General features: G+C 48.2%; 1 long non-coding RNA gene across 1 annotated transcript; it reads left to right on the top strand.

The window, feature by feature from the left end:
- The first annotated feature begins 244 nt into the window (after positions 1-244).
- On the top strand, positions 245-714 carry LOC149364116 (uncharacterized). The gene is made up of 2 exons (XR_016288606.1): positions 245-381; positions 465-714. It is a non-coding gene; the product is annotated as an uncharacterized LOC149364116 (long non-coding RNA).
- Positions 715-21,169: the final 20,455 nt, after the last annotated feature.

Here is a 21,169-nt window from a genome sequence, read left to right as displayed (position 1 = left end):
CTGAGGGGGCAGAACCTACTAGAAAGGAGACGGAGGCGTCGAGCGGTGAAGTAAGCGTGCCAGCGTTCCAAGAAACCGAGCCAGCGTCTCTGACCGAGGAGAACATTGACCAGAGCGGCGCCCGCACGACCGGCGTCCCTGCCCCAGCGAAGCGGCCACACGCCCAGACCGGAACCGAAGACGACAAGGCGGAAGCCCCCAGCGTCGAAGAGCCGCCGGCAAAAACGACCCAAGGACGCGGCGGTCGTCCATCCGGACACGATCAACTGTGTCGACGGAGAGGAGAGCCCTTGACAAGCCGCCCCCGCTGCCAGGCCTGGCACCAGCACCGGATGGCTCCGGTGTCAACGATGTCGTCTAGCCAAGCGCTAGACGTGAAGGGTAAGCACCATGTTCCCGGCCTCTTTCTTCTGCATTAAAATGGCTCATGCGTTCCCCATGAAAGTCGGTACACTTAATGTCAGGGGACTGGCAAGTAAGAAGAAGCAGAGCCAGGTGTACCGCCTTTTAACTGAGCACGACATTGACGTCCTGGCAGTGCAGGAAACGAAAATTGACGGGGAAGAGGAGACCGGGAGCATGGTGAGACGTTTCACGTCTAGGTTTTTTGCAGTTGTCGCCCACGCTGTAGGAACGTCTGCGGGTTGTGTCATCTTTGTAAAGAATGTACCGGGACTTGAGGTTCAGGCATATACGGCGTGTCCTTCGGGTCGATTTGTTTTGGTTGACCTCCTGTACGACAAAACATATTGGCGCATCATTTGTGTGTACGCCCTAAATGCGGTGGATGAGAGGACAGCGTTTTTTCAACGCGTACAAAAGCACTTCAGTTGTGAGGAATGCCTGATCGTAATGGGTGACTTCAATTGCGTCCTGAGGGGCTGTGACAAAACCAGTGCAAGGGCATTTAGGGACAGAAGCACTGAAGTACTCTCAGAAATTATAGACACGTGCAACCTCGATGATGTGGCCGAATGTTTAGAAGGCGAGCGTTGTGTGAGACTCACTCATTTTCAACGGTCAAGCCATGCACGGCTAGATCGCATTTATGTGTCACCGAACGTTATTTCAAAATGCAGTAGCTACAATGTAGTACCGGTATCATTTTCGGATCATTGTTTAGTGAAGTGTGGGATAGGGACAAAGAAACGAGGAAATCAGTTTTCTTGGGAGATGTGGAAATTAAATAATAAGCTCATTACAGACGACATCTTTAGCAGGAAAGTAAACGAAGAAATCAGTAAATTAAAGCCGAGCGGGGAACTGAAAGTATGGCAGCAGTGGGAACTTTGCAAACAACAAATAAAAATAGCAGCAATCGAAAGGTCAAGTTGCATACGACAAGAGGAGAAGCGTGAGGAGGACAATTTAAGATCTTTACTAGCTAGACTTCTCGAAAGAGAAAGCGAAGAGCCTGGCAAATGGATGGATGACATTAGGAAAATAAAAAATAAGATTGAACTCTTTGAAGAAGAACGCTATCGTGGCGCACTGGTGCGGGCTAGGGCGCAAGATATAGCTGATGGGGAGACACCTTCAAAACGAGCGCTAGGAATGGAAAAAACGCATGCTCAACGAAACCACATTGAACAGATTGAATGGGGCGGGGCGTTATCTGGAGAAAGCGGGCATATCCAGCAGGCATTTCTTGAATATTATCAGGCGCTGTTTGCAAAGCAAGAAGTGGATGTGAGCGCATTCAAGGAAGGAAGGAAGGAAGGAAAAACTTTATTTTACTCTAGTCCTTTTTCCTGCGGTTTGGGAGCATCTTCAGAGACGTTTTCTCCTTGATTTTACCCCCAGGAGTCTTCTCTGTCGAAGTCGTCCGCCTCTAATCAGTGGTCGGTTGCCCTCAGTCCAGGGCTCCGCTGGCCACTACCGCCCGTTGAGCTCGCTGTACCAGACCTTCTTGGTCTTCACAGCGGTCACTGGACAGCAGAGTCTCCCACTGCTCCGCACTCGGGTTTTGTATTTTGGGGACCACGCCTATCTTTTGGCAGGCCCATGTGATGTGATAGAGAGTAGGTTTTCCGTCGCACCAGGGACATTTGTCCGCGTATATGGTAGGGTGCATTTTGTTTAGTATACGTAGGTTTGGGAAAGAGCCTGTTTGTAATTGTCTCCAAGTGACAGCTTCCTCTCTGCTGAGAGATTTGTGCGGTGGGGGATACCGCAATCTTCTGCCTCTGTAGTTTTGTAGTATGGCCGAGTAATCCCTGGGTGCTGGCGCGAGTTCCGCGGGCTCATCGGATGCTCGGAAAGTAATGTATCCTCGAGCTATCCTGTCGGCCTCTTGGTTCCCTGCCACCCCCGTGTGCCCCGGTACCCACACAATTTTGTGTGGGATCTTGTCGCTTTGTTCTTCCTGGTTTTTAATTCTGTCGCTCGCTGCGAGGAGTATACGGAGCGCGTGACGACCTATCCTGCCATTCATGTAATTTCGGCAGGCTGTTTGAGAGTCGTTGAGTATTGTTAGCGACCGCCCGGTTCTATAGCCCTCCGCCACCGCTAGAGCAACGGCTACTTCCTCGGACTCTGCAGCTGTGCAGCCTCGGAGAGACGCGCTGGTCATTTCGCGTAAAGACGAATCGACCACCGCCGCCACAGCGATTTTGGTGTCTCCTCCTCTCCAAGACGCGTCTGCATACACGGTCGTGGCTTGAGGAGCGTATGTTCTTTCGATGAAGTCGGCCCTCGCTTCTCTTCTGCCTCGATAGAGGTTGGGATCCATGTTTTTTGGTATTGGCGCTACCTTGAGGGTCTTGCGAAGCTCGTCGGGGATCGTTGCCGTCCTCGTCATTTCTCGCATCTGCTCGCGGTATCCGAGCCTCTGCAGGAGCGCTCTTCCAGTCGTTGTCTGCAACAGCCTGAGTTTTTGCGACTCAAGCTGCGCCTCTCGTAGCTCCTCAAAGGTGTTATGTAATCCCAGGGCCATGAGTTTTTCGGTTGACGTGTTGCGCGGAAGTCGGAGCGCTGTCTTATACGCTTTGCGTAGCAGGGCATCTGCTTGTTGTATTTCGTTTTTGTTGAGGCACTGGTAGGGTAGGCTGTACGTGATTCTACTAACTACAAGGCTTCTGACTAGTTTGAGTGTGTCCTCTTCACGCATGCCATGTCGCCTGTTGGTGATGCGGGTGATCATGCGTGAGACTTGTAGTGTTGTTGCTTTGAGCAGGGTAAAAGTGTGAGTACTGCGCTGGTTGGATTGAACCCACATGCCTAAAATTCTTATTGTTGTCTTTTCGGGTATGGGTGTCCCGTCAAGGTAGACGTTGAGTTTTAGGTCCTCGTTGGTTGGGACGGTCCGGTTTTGCTTGCCTCTCCAGACTCTCAGCAGTTCCGATTTCTCGGTCGAGCATGCGAGTCCTCTTTCTGCGAGGTATTGCTCTACACAAGAGGCCGCTTGCTGTAGCCTTTCTTCCTTCTCTCCGAGACAACCCGTGTTTGTCCAGACTGTTATATCGTCAGCATACATTGCATGCCTGATGCCTTCGATGTTCTCTAGTTTTCGAGCTAGGCCTATCATAGCTATGTTGAAAAGTAAGGGGGAAATAACGCTTGTCTGGGAAACCTTCTTCTTTTTCTTTTTCCCTTGCTTCTCCCCCTCCTGTGGGCCGGCTGGCGGTAGAGGCGGGAAGGAGTTGGACCTCGATCGGCTCCTCGATGTCTCTCCCTCTGAGCTGAGCCATCGCTTGGGTGGTCGCCCGCGTTGGTCGCTGCGTCCTCTTTCTCCTGTGGGTTTTGGCCTGGCTTTTTTCAATCTCTCTCGGCACTCCTTGGATCCGGTCCGGTGTGCCTCGCCACAGATTATGCACTTGGGCGTGCACTCGTGGTCGGCGGGCGGGTTTGAAACTCCACACAGTCCGCACACAATAATGTTCGGTGTGGGGCACACGTCGGAACGGTGTCCTTGCTGGAAGCAGACGTAACACACTTGCCTAGTGGGGCGGTACTGGTAGCATGGTACTTCACCTCCGTAATAAATGACGAATTTCGGCAAGACTGGGCCGTCGAACGTGAGCACTGCCGTCTTGGATTTTCCGAGCATCCTTGCCTGAAGTATGGTCACTCCTTGAGTTCTGACCCGTAGGTGTGCTTTAAGTTCTTCGGGAGGGGTACCTGGCTCTACACCGTGGATCACGCCGCGCAGGACGTCTTCCGGTGCTGCCACGTAAGCGTTTACATCATAAGGCTTTCCGTCGAATTTGAGACGGGTAATGTGCCGCACTAGCTGAGCCGTTTGCTCGTGCGGAGTGCTAACGATAATGATATTGGATCCGGTGCGAAGCCTTACAAGTAGGTCCTCGTCCTTACATTGCTGGCCGCACGCCATGACAATTGCGCGCGCTACTTGGTGGGTGGTGAGGGACTTCACCATGAGTCCTTTCTTGGGTCGAATAATGATCTTGTAGTCGCTTCTGGGGAGTGGCGGCATTCTTCGCCTAGGCCTGCTCTGCTCCCTTGATCCATACTTGTTGCAGCCGGTCGCATCACCCGGTAATTTTCCGTCTTGAGGATTGGCGTCCGGGCCGGTTCCCGTGCCTTTGCGTTCCTTTCGCCTTTGAAGTTTTCTCTGGCGCTTGGATTGTACAAGCTCCCAGCTGGCATCGTTGTTGTACCCGGCTGGCTTCGACGAGGAGTCGGACGGGATCTCGTCCTCACTTCCCAAGTCGGCGTCTCCGAAGTCGTCTTCATCCATCACTTGGAATTCGTTGAGAAGGACGTTTGACGATTGTGCTGGCACATCGTTGTCTTGGCTAAAAAAAAAGCGGCGCTTAACCCATCAGGTCCAGGAGATTTTCCCAGGTTCAAATTTTCTATCGCTTGCTCGACCTCCGACGCAGTTATCGACAGCTGCAGCCTTTCTTTCTGTTCGTCATCTAATCGCGGCAAAGCGCCAAGAAACTTTTCCTTGAATGCGCTGGACCATATGGCGGGGCCCAGCGCATTCAAGGAAAAGTTTCTTGGCGCTTTGCCGCGATTAGATGACGAACAGAAAGAAAGGCTGCAGCTGTCGATAACTGCGTCGGAGGTCGAGCAAGCGATAGAAAATTTGAACCTGGGAAAATCTCCTGGACCTGATGGGTTAAGCGCCGCTTTTTACAAAGCATATAAACGCGAAATAGTGCCAGTACTGACAGCAGTTTTTAACGAAGCCTATAAAGAAAATGAATTGCCCCCGTCTTATGGTAAATCCCATACAGTGCTAATCCCTAAATCCGATGACGCAGAAAAGTTAAAGCAGGTCACAGCATATCGTCCTATCGCCCTCACAAACGTGGATTATAAAGTTTTCATGAAGATTTTAGCCTGTAGACTACAGTCAGTAATTCAGGATATAGTCGGTCCCCACCAGACGTGTGGGATCAAGGGACGCTCTATTGTTTCCAATATTCATAAAGCGAGGTGTGTGCTGGAATGTTGTGATTACACAAATAGCTGTGTAGCCATCCTTCAGCTAGATCTTGAGAAGGCATTCGATTGTGTTTCGCACGATATCCTGTTCTGCATACTCGACCATGTGAATTTAGGGTCCATTATTTGTGAGGGAGTGGCCTTGGCGTACCGGAGCTGCACGACAAGATTAATTGTAAATAAGAGTTTGGGGGCCCCCATTAGCCTGCAGCGTTCGGTGCGCCAGGGTTGTCCCCTCAGCCCTCTTCTATTCTGCATTTACATTGAAGCGTTGTGTTTGAATATCATGGAAAGTGAAAAAATTCGAGGATTCCAGCTACAGGCAGCAGAAGTTAAGCTGCTGGCTTATGCGGATGATGTCGCGGTGTTCACAGTGAACCGGGAAGGTATAACCGAGGCCGTGGCATGCGTAAAAGAATTCACCAAGATCACCGGTAGTAAAGTGAATTGGTCAAAGTCCCTGGGGCTTTGGCACGGAGAATGGCCAACGAAGCCCGGCAATTTTGCAAACGTGTCCTGGGTGACGACCCCAGTAAAGTACTTAGGCGTTCCACTGGATGGTTATCGCGATAGCGATTCGTACTGGAAAGCACAGACGCAAGCCACGCGTGAAAAGGTGGAAAGGTGGAAAGGGCGACACCTTTCAATTTTCGCAAGGGCCACAGTGTGCAATCTGTTTTTTATGTCTAGGCTGTGGTACGTGATGCAAGTGTTGCATTGTGCAAGGATGCACGTACAGAGACTGCACCGGATCTTTGCCGTTTTTGTGTGGGCTGCGGACTGGGAACGCTGTAGCCGGACCAATTTGTTTAGGCGGGTGAAGGATGGCGGCCTGAGTCTGGGACACTTATTTCTGCGGCAGATTGTAAGCAGATTTTGTTTTGTGCGCGATGTAAGCGATCCGTTTTTGCGCACTGTGTGCCAATTAAGGCTCGGAAATGCACTGCCGGACTTTGTTGTCACAACCGAAAGTTTCTCGGGACGTATTTTTGGTTACTTTAGAGAGGTTGTCGTGAGTGTTCGATTCCTGTCTGTTCGATTTTCGTATGAATATTTATCTTCTGTTAGCAGGAAGAAGTTGTATAAAGATTTGTGCGATGTAGTTCTTCCACAACCTATGTAGAGGGCCTTATACAATGGAGGCCAGGGACGCGACGTACTTAAGCGTGTGAAGGCGATGCAGGTGCCGCCAAGTGCAAAAACTTTTTTCTTTAAATTACATACCGGAACACTACCAGTAAAGGAATTCTTGGAAAGGAAGCAGTTATTTCTACCTTGGGGATCACATTGTTTAATTTGTAAACAACCAGAAACAATAGACCACGTTTTTTTGCACTGTTGGGAGGGGGTATACTTTTGGGACATTTTGCAACGGACTTTAAGAAAGGAATTTCCGCTCGACGCTCATGGTATTCGGTACTTGCCTGTGGAGAGTGAGGATGGGACACCATTCGACCTCATTATGCTAATGGGCCTCCATTGTATTTGGCGCTCCAGAATGGCAGGATATCATTGCGATCCTGATGCACGGCCTGCACGGATCTATTTTCGGGAGTGCATGCATAAGTATATTGAAGTTCAGAAACTTGCTCCTGAAGCTCCCGAGTGGCTCGAAAGAGTCGAGCCTTTGGTGACGCTTAAGGAGTTTTAATATGATGAAGCCACGCACCCCCGGGCGGATAGTGTTGTTAATTATTGCTCATTGCGCTCTGTAAGTGTATTTGTGTACTGTGGTTCTTGCCGAAGTCAGGCAATAAATAAAAAAAAAATTCATTGAGGCGAAGCGAAATGATTGCGGTGATACCTGATTGGCCCGAGCCAGCAAGAAGCGAAGCTTATTTATTTGATACGCAGGTTCAAATCCCGCTCGGAGCTGAATATTATTTTTTATTCAAACGGAAAGTTTCCGAATATTTCGTTTAATACCGCGTCAGGTTCTCTCTCAAGTTCAGCTTCAAGTTCAGACGATGTTAACTTTAATCGCCAATACTGGAAGCTAAAATCCTTTCATGCTTGAGACGAGAATGAAAGAAAGAGAGACTGAGCATTAAACAAAGTTTGACCAGAAATGAGAGTGTGAAGTCTCGACACACGTGATTGAGGACCAACTACAGCAGTGTGATAAATCATGCAGCACTCAACGAGAAACCTATCGTGCACATGGGAGCCAATCCATCGTGGTAGAGAGCTTTTTGATGGTCGGAATCGAGACCTCTCTCCTTCCTAGAGCATCATCAAATGCGGCGCGGAGATCAAAATCAAACTGCGCAAAGGGTGCGCCAACACAGACGCCTTCGATGAACTTCGCCTTGAAATGGCCGCATGGCACCTTCAGCATGACCGTGAGCCGGTGATCTTAGTAGGAAGCCTGTCTTTCCCCGGTCATCGGCAGGGGAGAGGGACGTCGCCAGCCGGCCGAGTAAATGCCCCTAGCGGAAGCGAATAATAGCGGGGTGTAACAAAAACTTCAAAGAGGAGGAAAGAGGAAAGCGAGGGGGCTTTCTCTCCTGTGTTATTGTATATACTTTTTCTTTCTTTCTTGCACTGTGCAGCTCCTCATCTACGTCGCAAGATGGTGGACCCAGATTGGCGCCTCCGGCCGCCGCGCTCGTTCTTTGCGCTCAGCCGAGCGCGGCAGAGAACGTGGCGGCTGCTGCGTCGCCGTTGCGTTTACGCCGCTGGTCGCGCTGCGGTCGCCACGACTTGCACGTGGCGGAACGACGCCGCGCCAGCTCTCTTCTCTTCTCCTTTCCTTTATCTATTCCTGTTGTCGTCGTTGCGACAATTCTGTGTTGTTTCTGGGTGGGTTGTTTTCGGTTGCGGCAGTTCGCTGCCTTCTTGCGGGCTTCGGCGCCGTTGATCGTCGCTGCCGCGTCAGTGTCGCTGAAGATTGCTCGGGGGGTAGCGCGGTGCGTTGAGCGTGCTTGTGTAGCGGAGTGGAAATGCTCGAAGCCTAGAAGAATGCTCTAGAGATCAGGGGAATACGCGCAGTCGGTGGTGAGCGGGCGGTTTTACCGAACGCTTACGGCCATTGCGCCCATAGTGGGTGGTGGTTTGGAAAGTCTTGTGTGATCTTTTTGACTCTAGGGTAAGAGCTTCACTTCTTTCTGCAACATAGTGATATGCCCGGAAAGAAGGTTGCGTAATTGTTATCTAATCCGCACCGTAATAAAGGCTATGGAGGACAATGTATAAAAGGTCGAATTCACAAAAAAGTGATGTATAATACAGAAACATAGTTCAGAATCAAGTTTACTACGTAGCGGCTAGCAGTCCGCTGCTTCTTAGTAGACAGAAAGCGATAATGTTCGTTCATACTATTTTCAAGGTAACAAAAAAGAGGGGGTCATTGTTGCTTCACTTCGGGCCATGTCATACTGTGTTCAGGTAAAAACAATGCCGAACCACGAAGTCATTATTTACTATGTAATTTTCGTGTCACCGATCCGGGAAGGGTGAGAAATGAGATGATTTTTTGAACAACTAATGCTAGGATAGCCGTGAAAAAAGTGTGGCAGTTCTATCTAGTTCACTTTGTACCTCTGCTTGGCTGCTTTCATCTCTATGACGAACATGGCCCTGGAATAGTGAGCGTTACGGAGGCTAGTCCTCGCTATTTGAGGCGCGAGGCCTTGGTTCAATATCCTGCGTTTATTGGTCGTTTGCGCGCTGGCGGCTGTTCGGTGTCCACCTCTGTACAAGACATCAGTGGCTGCTTTAAAGGGCCACTGCCCAGGGTCCGGACATTTTTGAAAAACAAGCCCACTGCATAGATGAGGCATCGAAGATAACCTCTGCAAAATACTAGAGCCATGCGCGCCCCGAAAAGCTGCGAAAATTCAAATCAAAGCCCGCTCGTTCTTTCCTTCCTTCAAAAACGGGCCCGGCCCACTACTCTGCACCCCGCTGACGTCAAGGGGGGCTACTTTCGCTGGAGGCACTCCATTGGTGCATCGTTCTGAGTGACGGGAGAAGATTGGGCGTAGCCTTGGCGTCGCGTCGTCTGCACAACGCTTTCCGCAGCGCCTTCTGTTCTGGCTCATGCCTACAAACCCGCATGAAGGAACAAAAAAAAAAAAACTGCGGAGGGAGCGTGCGGCGACAGCCTTGAACCCTTGCCATAAAAAGTAAAAAATAGTAAAACTGAAGGTAAAACAGTAAAACAGACAGACAACAGTATCTTCATTTCAACAGCTGCCACCCACGCCACCCACGCCACTGCAAAAATTTCATCCCATACTCACAGGCCATCACATTCAAACGAATTTACTCACGATCAGAAGATTTTCACGAAAATGCTAATCGCATGCGGGACACTCTAAACAAACAACATTACCCGTCTTCTATAATCAACGATGCCATTAAAAAGGCAGAAGCAACTAATATTAATCATGTCATTAAGGAATCTCAGCCAACAACACAGCGCTGTAATCTCATACTAACCTTCACAAATAATCTCCCGAACATTAACAACATCCTAAAAAAACACTTTAATATCATAGAACAGAGTGACCGGCTTTCAAAAATTTTCACAACGGTCCCCCAGGTAACATATAGAAGACCAAAAAATCTGCAAAACCATGAATAAACCGAGAGCTGTAGGTTGCACACCATGCGAAAAAAGCCGATGCCAAGTCTGCAAACACAATGGAAACCTCGGCACTGGCTAAAAGCACCCATTCAAATTTCAAGCATTCTACCCGGGAAGACCTAAATTGCGATTCCAGCAACGTGGTTTACATGCTCGAGTGTGGCGACTGTCGAATGCAATACATAGGCCAAACAGACAATTCCTTCCGATTCAGATTTAATAACCACCGCTCACATACCCAATCCCTCCCCAACCTCCCTCTTTCGAAACACCTCCGCGAGAAAGGCCACGAGTTTGACAAACTTAAAGTAACAATACTACAGAGTGGCTTCAAAAACACTCGTAAGCGCGAGCAACGAGAATCATACTTTATTTTTAAATTTAACACAGTGCAAAATGGCATTAATGAAACCTACGGCACCCTCACCTCTCTTCCGAGGTCAGAGGCCTACGGAATTAAACAAAGCAACGCTGACCCTGTCGTCTGAGGTCATACCCCTTTCTGCATGCCACATTTGTGCCGTACCTCCCCCCCCCCCCCCCCCCCCCCCCCGGGTCTGCTCACCTTGTGGTCCCGCGAACGCCACATTCTTTTTTCTTTTTTCCTTTTTAATTTTACTTTGTAAGCTTACATTTTTTACATTCCTTCCGATGTACAGCATGAACTGGTGGGCGAGTTGGTCTGACATATCTAGTGAAGCAGCGCTACGGCACAGGGCCAAAGGGGAGAAAGGGACGAACACGGCACAGGGCCAAAGGGGAGAAAGGGACGAACACAGAGCTGTGTTCGTCCCTTTCTCCCCTTTGGCCCTGTGCCGTAGCGCTGCTTCACTAGATATTCCTTCCGATACTTCCGCTAAACCAGGCGCGGGTGCATTATTGCTGGGTGCGAAGAAAAAGCACTGCTTAAAAGGTTTTCTTTTTCCTATTTCACTTTTTTTTCCCCGAGGTTTCTTCCCTGCTCTCTCTGTTGAAGGGTCAGATTTTTTTTTCCTGCCCTCGCGGCCAGGAGAAGTAAAAAGTTCTCACATTTTTCTACGAAAGTTGCTGCACGCCCACGCACCTGTCGAGCACCTCAGAGCTGGACACGCCTGTCAATAAGCAAGCCTGTGGTGCTTAACAAAGCAGAGGCCGCATCTGGACGTTGTATTTTCTTCCTGTTCCTCGCACTCTCCTTTTTTTTTCGTGTGAGTCGCACTGCCTCTAATAATTTTTTTATGTGTATTTTTCTGCTATGTGCTTTGTGTTTCCCACTTACCTGTTCTGTACCCATCCCTATAAAAGGAGATGCACTAACAAAGTAAAATTACTCCTGAAGAAGATCGGTCTCCCGATCGAAACGTCGAGTCGAATATGTTTCCTTTAACGAAGCGTATACTTCGCTATATATATATATATATATATATATATATAAACAAGGGAAGGGGATGAGGGGCTCGTTATAAATATGACAGAAGCCAACAGCCACAGAAACCAAGGGGCACAGGGGATTTTTTTTTAAATTTATTTATTTTGTGGTGTTGATCAATTTAGAATATTACTGAATATGTTATCGTTTTTCTTCTGCTTTTCTAATCAGTTATCTTTAAAAAACGATAACATATTCAGTAATATTCTAAATTGATCAACACCACAAAATAAATAAATTAAAAAAAAAATCCCCTGTGCCCCTTGGTTTCTGTGGCTGTTGGCTTCTGTCATATTTATAACGAGCCCCTCATCCCCTTCCCTTGTTTGCTTAATTGCTTAGCGAGGGCCTCGATTCTGGCAGCCTTGACGCCTTAGGAAGCATAAGAGGGTTCTCACGCAGCTTCCACCCTCTCCGTTCTATGACGTTCTACGTCACACCTGCGGTAACTCAGGACGTTCTACGTCCGCCGCTTATGAACGTGGGTGGCGCTGATGAACACTCTCAAGGTTAGGTTACTTGTAAACATAAATACCCCCGAAAGCAGAAGAATTGACAGCCGTCGCCGTAGCGAAAAAATTCGAGGATTCCAGCTACAGGCAGCAGAAGTTAAGCTGCTGGCTTATGCGGATGATGTCGCGGTGTTCACAGTGAACCGGGAAGGTATAACCGAGGCCGTGGCATGCGTAAAAGAATTCACCAAGATCACCGGTAGTAAAGTGAATTGGTCAAAGTCCCTGGGGCTTTGGCACGGAGAATGGCCAACGAAGCCCGGCAATTTTGCAAACGTGTCCTGGGTGACGACCCCAGTAAAGTACTTAGGCGTTCCACTGGATGGTTATCGCGATAGCGATTCGTACTGGAAAGCACAGACGCAAGCCACGCGTGAAAAGGTGGAAAGGTGGAAAGGGCGACACCTTTCAATTTTCGCAAGGGCCACAGTGTGCAATCTGTTTTTTATGTCTAGGCTGTGGTACGTGATGCAAGTGTTGCATTGTGCAAGGATGCACGTACAGAGACTGCACCGGATCTTTGCCGTTTTTGTGTGGGCTGCGGACTGGGAACGCTGTAGCCGGACCAATTTGTTTAGGCGGGTGAAGGATGGCGGCCTGAGTCTAGGACACTTATTTCTGCGGCAGATTGTAAGCAGATTTTGTTTTGTGCGGGATGTAAGCGATCCGTTTTTGCGCACTGTGTGCCAATTAAGGCTCGGAAATGCACTGCCGGACTTTGTTGTCACAACCGAAAGTTTCTCGGGACGTATTTTTGGTTACTTTAGAGAGGTTGTCGTGAGTGTTCGATTCCTGTCTGTTCGATTTTCGTATGAATATTTATCTTCTGTTAGCAGGAAGAAGTTGTATAAAGATTTGTGCGATGTAGTTCTTCCACAACCTATGTACAGGGCCTTATACAATGGAGGCCAGGGACGCGACGTACTTAAGCGTGTGAAGGCGATGCAGGTGCCGCCAAGTGCAAAAACTTTTTTCTTTAAATTACATACCGGAACACTACCAGTAAAGGAATTCTTGGAAAGGAAGCAGTTATTTCTACCTTGGGGATCACATTGTTTAATTTGTAAACAACCAGAAACAATAGACCACGTTTTTTTGCACTGTTGGGAGGGGGTATACTTTTGGGACATTTTGCAACGGACTTTAAAAAAGGAATTTCCGCTCGACGCTCATGGTATTCGGTACTTGCCTGTAGAGAGTGAGGATGGGACACCATTCGACCTCATTATGCTAATGGGCCTCCATTGTATTTGGCGCTCCAGAATGGCAGGATATCATTGCGATCCTGATGCACGGCCAGCACGGATCTATTTTCGGGAGTGCATGCATAAGTATATTGAAGTTCAGAAACTTGCTCCTGAAGCTCCCGAGTGGCTCGAAAGAGTCGAGCCTTTGGTGACGCTTAAAGGGTCAGTCTACTGAATTTTATCGACCATATTTTCTTTGCGGCAACCGATAGCTCTTTACTCAAATTACCGTTTAGCCAGCTGTGGTGCCAAGGAGTGCGGTAGAACATTTTAAAATAGAATTTATTAATGTGGGAACAGATCTGTATGAGATGGTAGTCTCATCTGGCAACCATCTGGATTTCCGCTGCGCGGCGACAAACATGGCGGCGCCCATCGAAGCCGGACCTCTCGCTTCGGACTGAATTCTCCTTGTTGCTGCCTTTTTCAGTGCGTTCACTGGCCATAAATGGGGCGCCTGTCTTTCGCTTCGTCTCATCTCGCCTATAAGAAAACATATAAGAGATAAATTTGCTTTATTTTAATAATTAGAGTGACGATTCTGCCGCTCCTAGGCTTAAGTGGAGAGTCGGTTTGTTTACAGCAACGGTTCCCGTCCTGACGACCAGATGGCGCCACTATAGGCTGAGTTTATTTTTGCGTCTCTGCTAGCATACGCTGAACTAAAAGTGGGAATGTGCCTGCGTTTTGCGTACGTGTAACTATAAATATTCATGTGATTTACAGAAAAAGCGAGCGGTACGCCTTCTACAGTTTACTAGAACAAAACGTGCGTTTCTCTGACATTGGGGCATACAAATGGTACGTAGTATATTCACTTATGCTTCTACAAAAAAAGACTACCACTTTCTTGAACAAAATGAACGTTTGGGGTCGCCACCATGCTTTTTTACGCGACGTTTAACGGCAAAATAAAATAAAAATTCCTGCCTAAACCGGGCGCAGACCCCTCGTTATTGATGTTATAGGGTGCCAACTACCAGAATATGCCATTATTTCTACACTCATCTCGGTGAGTAGACTGACCCTTTAAGGAGTTTTAATATGATGAAGCCACGCACCCCCGGGCGTATAGTGTTGTTAATTATTGCTCATTGCGCTCTGTAAGTGTATTTGTGTACTGTGGTTCTTGCCGAAGTCAGGCAATAAATAAAAAAAAAAGTCGCCGTAGCTCAGAGGTAGAGCACCGGACGCGTAATTCGGAGGTCGTGGGTTCGGATCCCACCGGCGGCAGGTGGTTGTTTTTTCTTTTTTTCTTCTGCTTTTCTAATCAGTTATCTTTAAAAAACGATAACATATTCAGTAATATTCTAAATTGATCAACACCACAAAATAAATAAATTAAAAAAAAAATCCCCTGTGCCCCTTGGTTTCTGTGGCTGTTGGCTTCTGTCATATATATATATAAGAGCTTAAATTTTCCGCCATACATCAGGCATACCATTGTATATGCTTCGCTTAAAGGGCTCACATATGTACAAGATTTACGTTTTCACTTCCGCCCACGTTAACTGGCACCACATCCTATTTCAGGCCACTTTTGGGCGTAACTAGAAAATTCGCGGTAGCAAACGGCCGATTGCTCTGACGACGGCGGACAGCTCATCGGGGCCGCATGAAGGAAATCAAGAACGGAGCAGTCGAACGGGCACCGCTAAGTTCAAAAAGAAATCGGAAAATGGGAAAACATTTACAAGGCAGCTTGCTTTCACTAGGGTGAGAAAATGACAGCGACAGTAACGAGCATGAGCTTCTAGGGATATTCTTGACTACTTTTACCGAGAGGAAACTTTCCATACATGAATCACGAATCTACTTCTTACATATGCAATACAAACGCCCACAGAATAAGTGATTATTGTTGCCGAAAAATGCTGTAATCACTCAGCAGCCCACGAATTGGCAAATCGTCAGTTGTAAGCTGTAACGGAGCACATTAACCCCCGCAGCAGTGCCTCAGTCATGGTTCAGATGACAATCAACTCGAGTTCCCGAACAGTAGCCCTATTAACTTACCAGCGCGGTTATACGGCCCATGTCTTTATTCGTTATCCGCACTCCCCGCTAAAATTCTGGGTGCAACTGCGTCGCCGTTTCCGGATGGCAGAACCAGAAAAGACGCAACGCGACCAACCCCAACAAGAAGAGACTTTTTTTAGTGCGAAAGCCCTACTTCATTAGCAAAGCTGAGAAACCCGAGGTATGTGTGAAGCCTCGACCTTTGACCTCTGACGGAGCGTAGCGACGGAGGCCGTGCACAACTGCGCCGTCAACGCGCGGAACCGTATGCGCGTTTGTGTGCGCGTGTGTGCGTGTATGTGTGCGTGCACGTCGTTCAACGCACGCGTCCTCAGCTACGGCAGAGAGTTAACGTCTCTCCCGGAACCGTCTGAAATGCGGGCGCTGTTTTTAGAGAAGCCGCGGCTGCAAACTCGACAGTTCCCCTTTGGAACAGAGCGTGGAAAGTATCCATGAGGTTCTCCTACTGATACTCTACAGGTACTCCTTTGATTGTATTTTGTCCCTAGTCGACCGCCGTCACCGCTTGAAGGGACTCATTTGATTCGCACACTATTCCCAGACTATATCTGTTGTCTTCGATCCTGGCTTTACGCTCTTCTCCTCCAAGCGAAGGAGTTTCTTTATTTACAGTGACGAGAATCAAAGGACAGCTATCAGCTTAAGCCCGAGCGACGCCCACGATGAATTCGCGAGTGCCCTTCGGGTCACGCTTTTGAAAGATCACGCGAAGGTAGCAGCCTGTTTCTGCCACCAGAGAAGAGGAAGTCTTGCTGCTCATCGCCAGCAGCAGCAAGACTGGCTTCGGTCTCGAGCTGACCGCGGACGTTCCGATCTTGCACGGGACTAATCTTCGACCTCCCAGGTCACCAGCGCTACTGCCGCTGTTTCCGGTTCTGTAGTCGCGAGTCCAGCGTACGTCTTTTCAAGCAAAGGCGGGTCATGGGATGAAAGCGACAGAAAGGTTGCAGTCTATTTCCTTCGCCGCGGGCCACTGGCGGTCGTGTCGAATGGGTCTTCGAAACTGTGCTGCTCGTCTATACGTTCGTTCGGCTGCTGTTTTTCTTCTCCAAACATTAATGTTCTTAGAAGTGAGATTGATGGGCTGCTTCATTTCTTGTGGCGGCGTGAGCTTAGCCGACAGGCTATCTTGCAGGTCCACAGGATAAAATAAAATCCTGAATGCCCACAGAGCGTGTTGCTCACTGACAACGACGTGTCTTTCTTGCTTCAGGTAGGGGTCGCTTCTGGTACAGGTAGACGCGAAGCATATCTTCTGCTTCCGGATTTTCGAAAGCACCTTTGCTTCTTTATAAGTGACAACCGTATTTAAAACGCTTAAATCGCTTAAGAAGCACTTGAGTGAACGCGTTATCCACCGGCCTATTAGTTTGTTTTTGTTTTTCCCGCCTCCATTGCGGAACATTTCGCAGTAGCTCTTTATCATGGTCGCGTTGAATGAATCAGAAGAGTTCGGAGCTGTGCATTAGCGTCGCCGATAAACGGGACTGAAATGACGCGCGGTCGAACCGGTGACCCAGGAGTCCCGGGGCCGTTTCCGTATGTCGTAAAGTGAAGTACTCTGGGGCAGTTGATCTGCGTGGCCTTCGCCAATGCTACTGTCGAAATGTCGCTCAGGTAGCAGCCGCCAGTTTTGTGGAACGGGTTCCGCGTGTACATTCGAATACTTTTATTTTTCCATGGCTGACCTAAGAAAAACCGGAACGGTGCCAACCAAAGCACAAATGTAATGACATTCCGGCTCCCATACTGCAGCCCTGTCCACAGTGGAGGCGAAATGAAATGACGTCGCTTAAAGTACGATGCATGACTGAACACAGACGGCTTGCGCGCAGTGTTGGGAGATTTCCATCATTCGTGATGAGCGTGTACGCTGTTGTCTGTCAACGAATCGAGATCAAGCTGGGATGGTTCGTTCCTATCCTTCACAACCACACGCGATTGTGTCCAGCAGATATTGTGGCCTATAGAGCTGGAAAGTTCGCCAAGTGAATTCGAACTCGCACCCGCTTCCCTATGTCGTTCTGGTGCTCGTCCGATCGTCTTTCAAAGTGTCTGGTTTCCCCGATGTACCCATCTGCTCAGTGAGCTCGCGGGAAGTTACTAGACATGCCTGGGAACCTTTCCTTTTGAGCTTGTCGTTCACACATATATTTATTGCACCACTCCAGAGACATGCAGAATGCGCATGGGCCGACCCGTAGGCTTAGTAGATAGTACTTAATGGAAAACTAACAACATTTGCTTGCGAAGGGAAGGAACATAACACCACGGCAGTCTTGAATTATTGATCACTCAGACGACTGCTCACACGGTCAATAGCAGCAATGGAGTCCGCAGGATGTCCAAGTTCCGTCACGCGCCGTAATTTTAGCGACACCATTCTATTTCGCCTTGGCCCTGAACGAAAATTCGGTGTGGAAGCCGAAACGCCGTTGCACTTGTCTTTTTGTCTGCACTGTTTTAGTTCTCCGTCGGATACCGATCTCAACCAGAGGGGCTTCCGTCAAAACTCTTGGTCCCTAACTTATTTAACTGTGCGCCCTTCGGCATACTGCCCCATTCCCTCCTTGGTCAATGCGTTGTGTTTTGTGCGGGTGCATTTCGAGATTGCATCTAAACCTTTCTCACAGATGAGTCTTTCAAGAATGAAATCTGCTATAAACTTCGTATAGCTGTAAAAGAGTTAGCTCTCAGTGCGCGGCAGTGCTTGGCACGTTGGCCCAGCACGCTGAAGTTTCCGAAGGCGCTTTGAACAACTTGTCATTTAAGCGTGACTCTGCCGCACTTGCAGACTCTCGCTTAAAGTGTTGCAGAGAAACGCCTGTAGAACATCGTGAAGCACGTAGTAGGTTGAATGAGCTGAGGTTAGTGCGCATATGTCGCTGTTATTTCTTCGTCAAAGAGGTGGGATAAAGAAAATCTGGCATTTCCGTTCTGTTTTCTTTTTTTTTTTTTTCATAGAGTTTCCACGCTTTAGTCACTGGTGCAGCGGGCGGTTAAATTCTGCGCCCAGATTCGTGGATGGCCGAGGCGCGACGCTGTAAAGGCACATAGGCATCATCAAGGCGAGAGAAACGAATCGCGGATTCGAGACCGTACATACAAAAAAGTTTTCGACAGTTTATAGAGTGTCTATAGAGTTCTGTCTATAAAGATCTATAGACTGTCTATAGACAAATCCTAGAGAACAGTCTATATGCAATAGAAATACCATAGACAGTCTATAGACAATCTATAAATTTATGGCAATACACTTTTAGTAGAATTTTGTCTATGGGCTATGAATAGACAAAAAGCAATATCTATAGGAAGTCAATTGAGTCAATAAGAAGTCTATAGACTGTCTATAGACCATTTTTATTAGGGAAGGTGATAAAACGGAAGCAGGTCAGCCGTAGGTCGGCATCGCTTTGTAGTACGTTATGGAACGCTTGAGCTCTTAAAACATCCAGCGTCACACCTTCCGAATTCGGCTCCTACGTACGCCACGGAATCCCGCTATTTAAATACATGCTCACGAAGCAGACCGCACAACGGGCGGTTGCGCTCCACGTCGGAATGCTATTGCGTTCCACTCACACACAGAAATACAAGCGGATTCCCGCCGCTGCTGTTACGCTGACCTAGTTTCATTCCCCAAATCCACTCACGAAACCGCCTGCACGTAAACAAACATCAACCGTGGCACGCCGCCATCGCCGCAGCTCTTACAGCAAGAAAAGCGAGATTCGTACAGCGTGAGCGTTACACACGAGTTACCGCATATGTTGCGTAACAATAGAAGTATACTCGGCTCTTCAGTTGGTTCGCGAACATTTTTGTCTGCGGTTATGTGCGTTGCGTCCTCATCGCTTCGCTCCAATTTTAGCGCAATTCGTCCGATCGTGCACAAGCGTCTATTTCGCCCTCGATCTGTTCTTTGCTTGGTATAGACGGAAAGAAGAAGGAAAATAGCGGTTGCGAAAGAAAGACCGAGGTGGCAACGAAATATGACTCGGGGGAAACTGGGGTTTCATCATTCTTTGCTCTACCTTTATCGCTTTGCGGCTCGTAGTCTGATTCCTGCAGGATTCTTTGCTGGTGTCGTGCGTTCGTTTTATTCGATCATATTTCTTATCGCTTTACGCGTTCGATGCCTACCGCTAGGTTATTCTCCACTCTCATTCTCTGACAGCCTCCTGGGTTCGGAGTATACGTATACGCGCACGCGAGAGAAGGTCGTAGACGTGTCGGGGAATTCTAGCGCTATCGAGTAAAACAGGGGCTCCATAACTTTGCGCGAAGCATCTGTTGCACAAGCGCAGTAATTACAGTGGGTATCAAGTACAAATGCCCTTAGTTACTAAGGAACGAGCATTCCACACTAACACGCAAGCACGCTCACGCGCGCTTCGTCATATTCGGTGGAGATATATTTCATTCATTTCTGCACCAATGAACACTCTGTGCCTTCGTTTCTCGTCGCTGGTATAGGCAAATGAGCTGCACTGCCATGCTCTCGGTGATTCTATGACTGGGCACATTATGGTGCACATGGTTGTATATATGTGATAGTGCACATGATGATCCACAGGGCTGGAGGGTTGATGCGTAGGTACTATCAGCAAGAAATGAAAAGCGAACAAGACAACTCAGCCTCGAGTAGCAAAATAAGAAGCTCTTAGCCAGGAGAAGCTTATTACTTAGCTCAAGCAATTTCACTTCGAAAGTGCGAGTACGCTTCTTTAGAAGTATTGATCAACATCGCTTCTATCGGCACTCCAGGAGCTAATATGTAAAAGTTTTTGTGTTGACACCTCAGTTTTCTTGTTCGCGTTTCATTCGTTGCTGATAGTACGTACGCGAGAAAAGAGAATATTGATTCCCTAATTTGGTCAGATCGTGATCACCGCTTCGTCGGTCTTCTTCCGCTCATTGCCGCCGACCGCGTGCGGTCTGATCGTAAACCTTATCTCGATGCAGTTTGGGGCTGGATTTGCTTCGGAGGATGAGGTTGCGGCTGCATACACGTCCACTTTAAGTGTTGGGCTAACATCAGAAGGAAATATGCTATCACCAGTATAAGATTACTAGACGAAGACAAGGAACCTCTTCGAGCAATCGCAATAAATATGTTTTTAATAGCCAAATGCGGTCACTCCAGCCAGTTGCTTCCGCAATGGAGTTGTTTGAGGAGATTTTCCCGAACCTGTCAGATGGCTAGTGTCTAGGCGTGCTTTGGGAAGAAATTTATTGCCACCTGCATATTTCGGATGATGCGGGTGATGGGCTATAAGGTTCGACTGCTGAAGACGAGTTCTCGGTTGATCCCGACTGCGGCGGTCTCATTGCGATGCAGGTGCCAAATGCCATGTATTGAAATTCCGCGTACGTTAACAAGAGACACAGGGTGACATTCATCCAGAGCTTTTCACGCCACACAGGGTGCCTTCTGGCCGACAGTGCTGAATTGGGACGCGAAAGCCTTTTAAGCTTCTATTATATGTCAAGAATTGAACTGCATGCTAGCCTATGGTAACACGGCTTTGTCTCAATGTGCGATGCTAGCTCGACGCTTCAACAGGAAGGTCAGAGCCGAGTCAACATGTTAAGTAAGGTAACAGAACCGGTACACTAATGTTATCTGCTGTGCAGCGTTTGTCATACGACTCTGCTTTAATATGTGCAGTGAATGACAGTTGTTCCGATCGTATAGAAATGCTGACGCCGGGAAAATACTAAAATAATTTCCACTCTTCCATTACCTTTATAGAATTGTGGCAGACGTCGCATGTGTAATGAGGTGGCACGATATCATTTTTTTTTTAGAGATGCGTAAAAGGCAGTGCACTTTGACGCATAAATTTTTGAACTCGATTTGAAAGCCCGCTGTAAACCCCGCCCTCCCCGGAAGCCATAGACAAAATCGTTGTTGTTGATCGAAGCTAATCTTCTCTCTCCTTTCTCTTTCGAC

Source organism: Amblyomma mixtum, chromosome 2, assembly GCF_055824585.1.
Source record: "Amblyomma mixtum isolate Tamu chromosome 2, ASM5582458v1, whole genome shotgun sequence".
Classification (NCBI taxonomy): Eukaryota; Metazoa; Arthropoda; class Arachnida; order Ixodida; family Ixodidae; genus Amblyomma; species Amblyomma mixtum.
The sequence above is the reverse complement of the archived record's forward strand: the minus strand, read 5'-3'. Positions and strand labels throughout refer to the sequence as shown.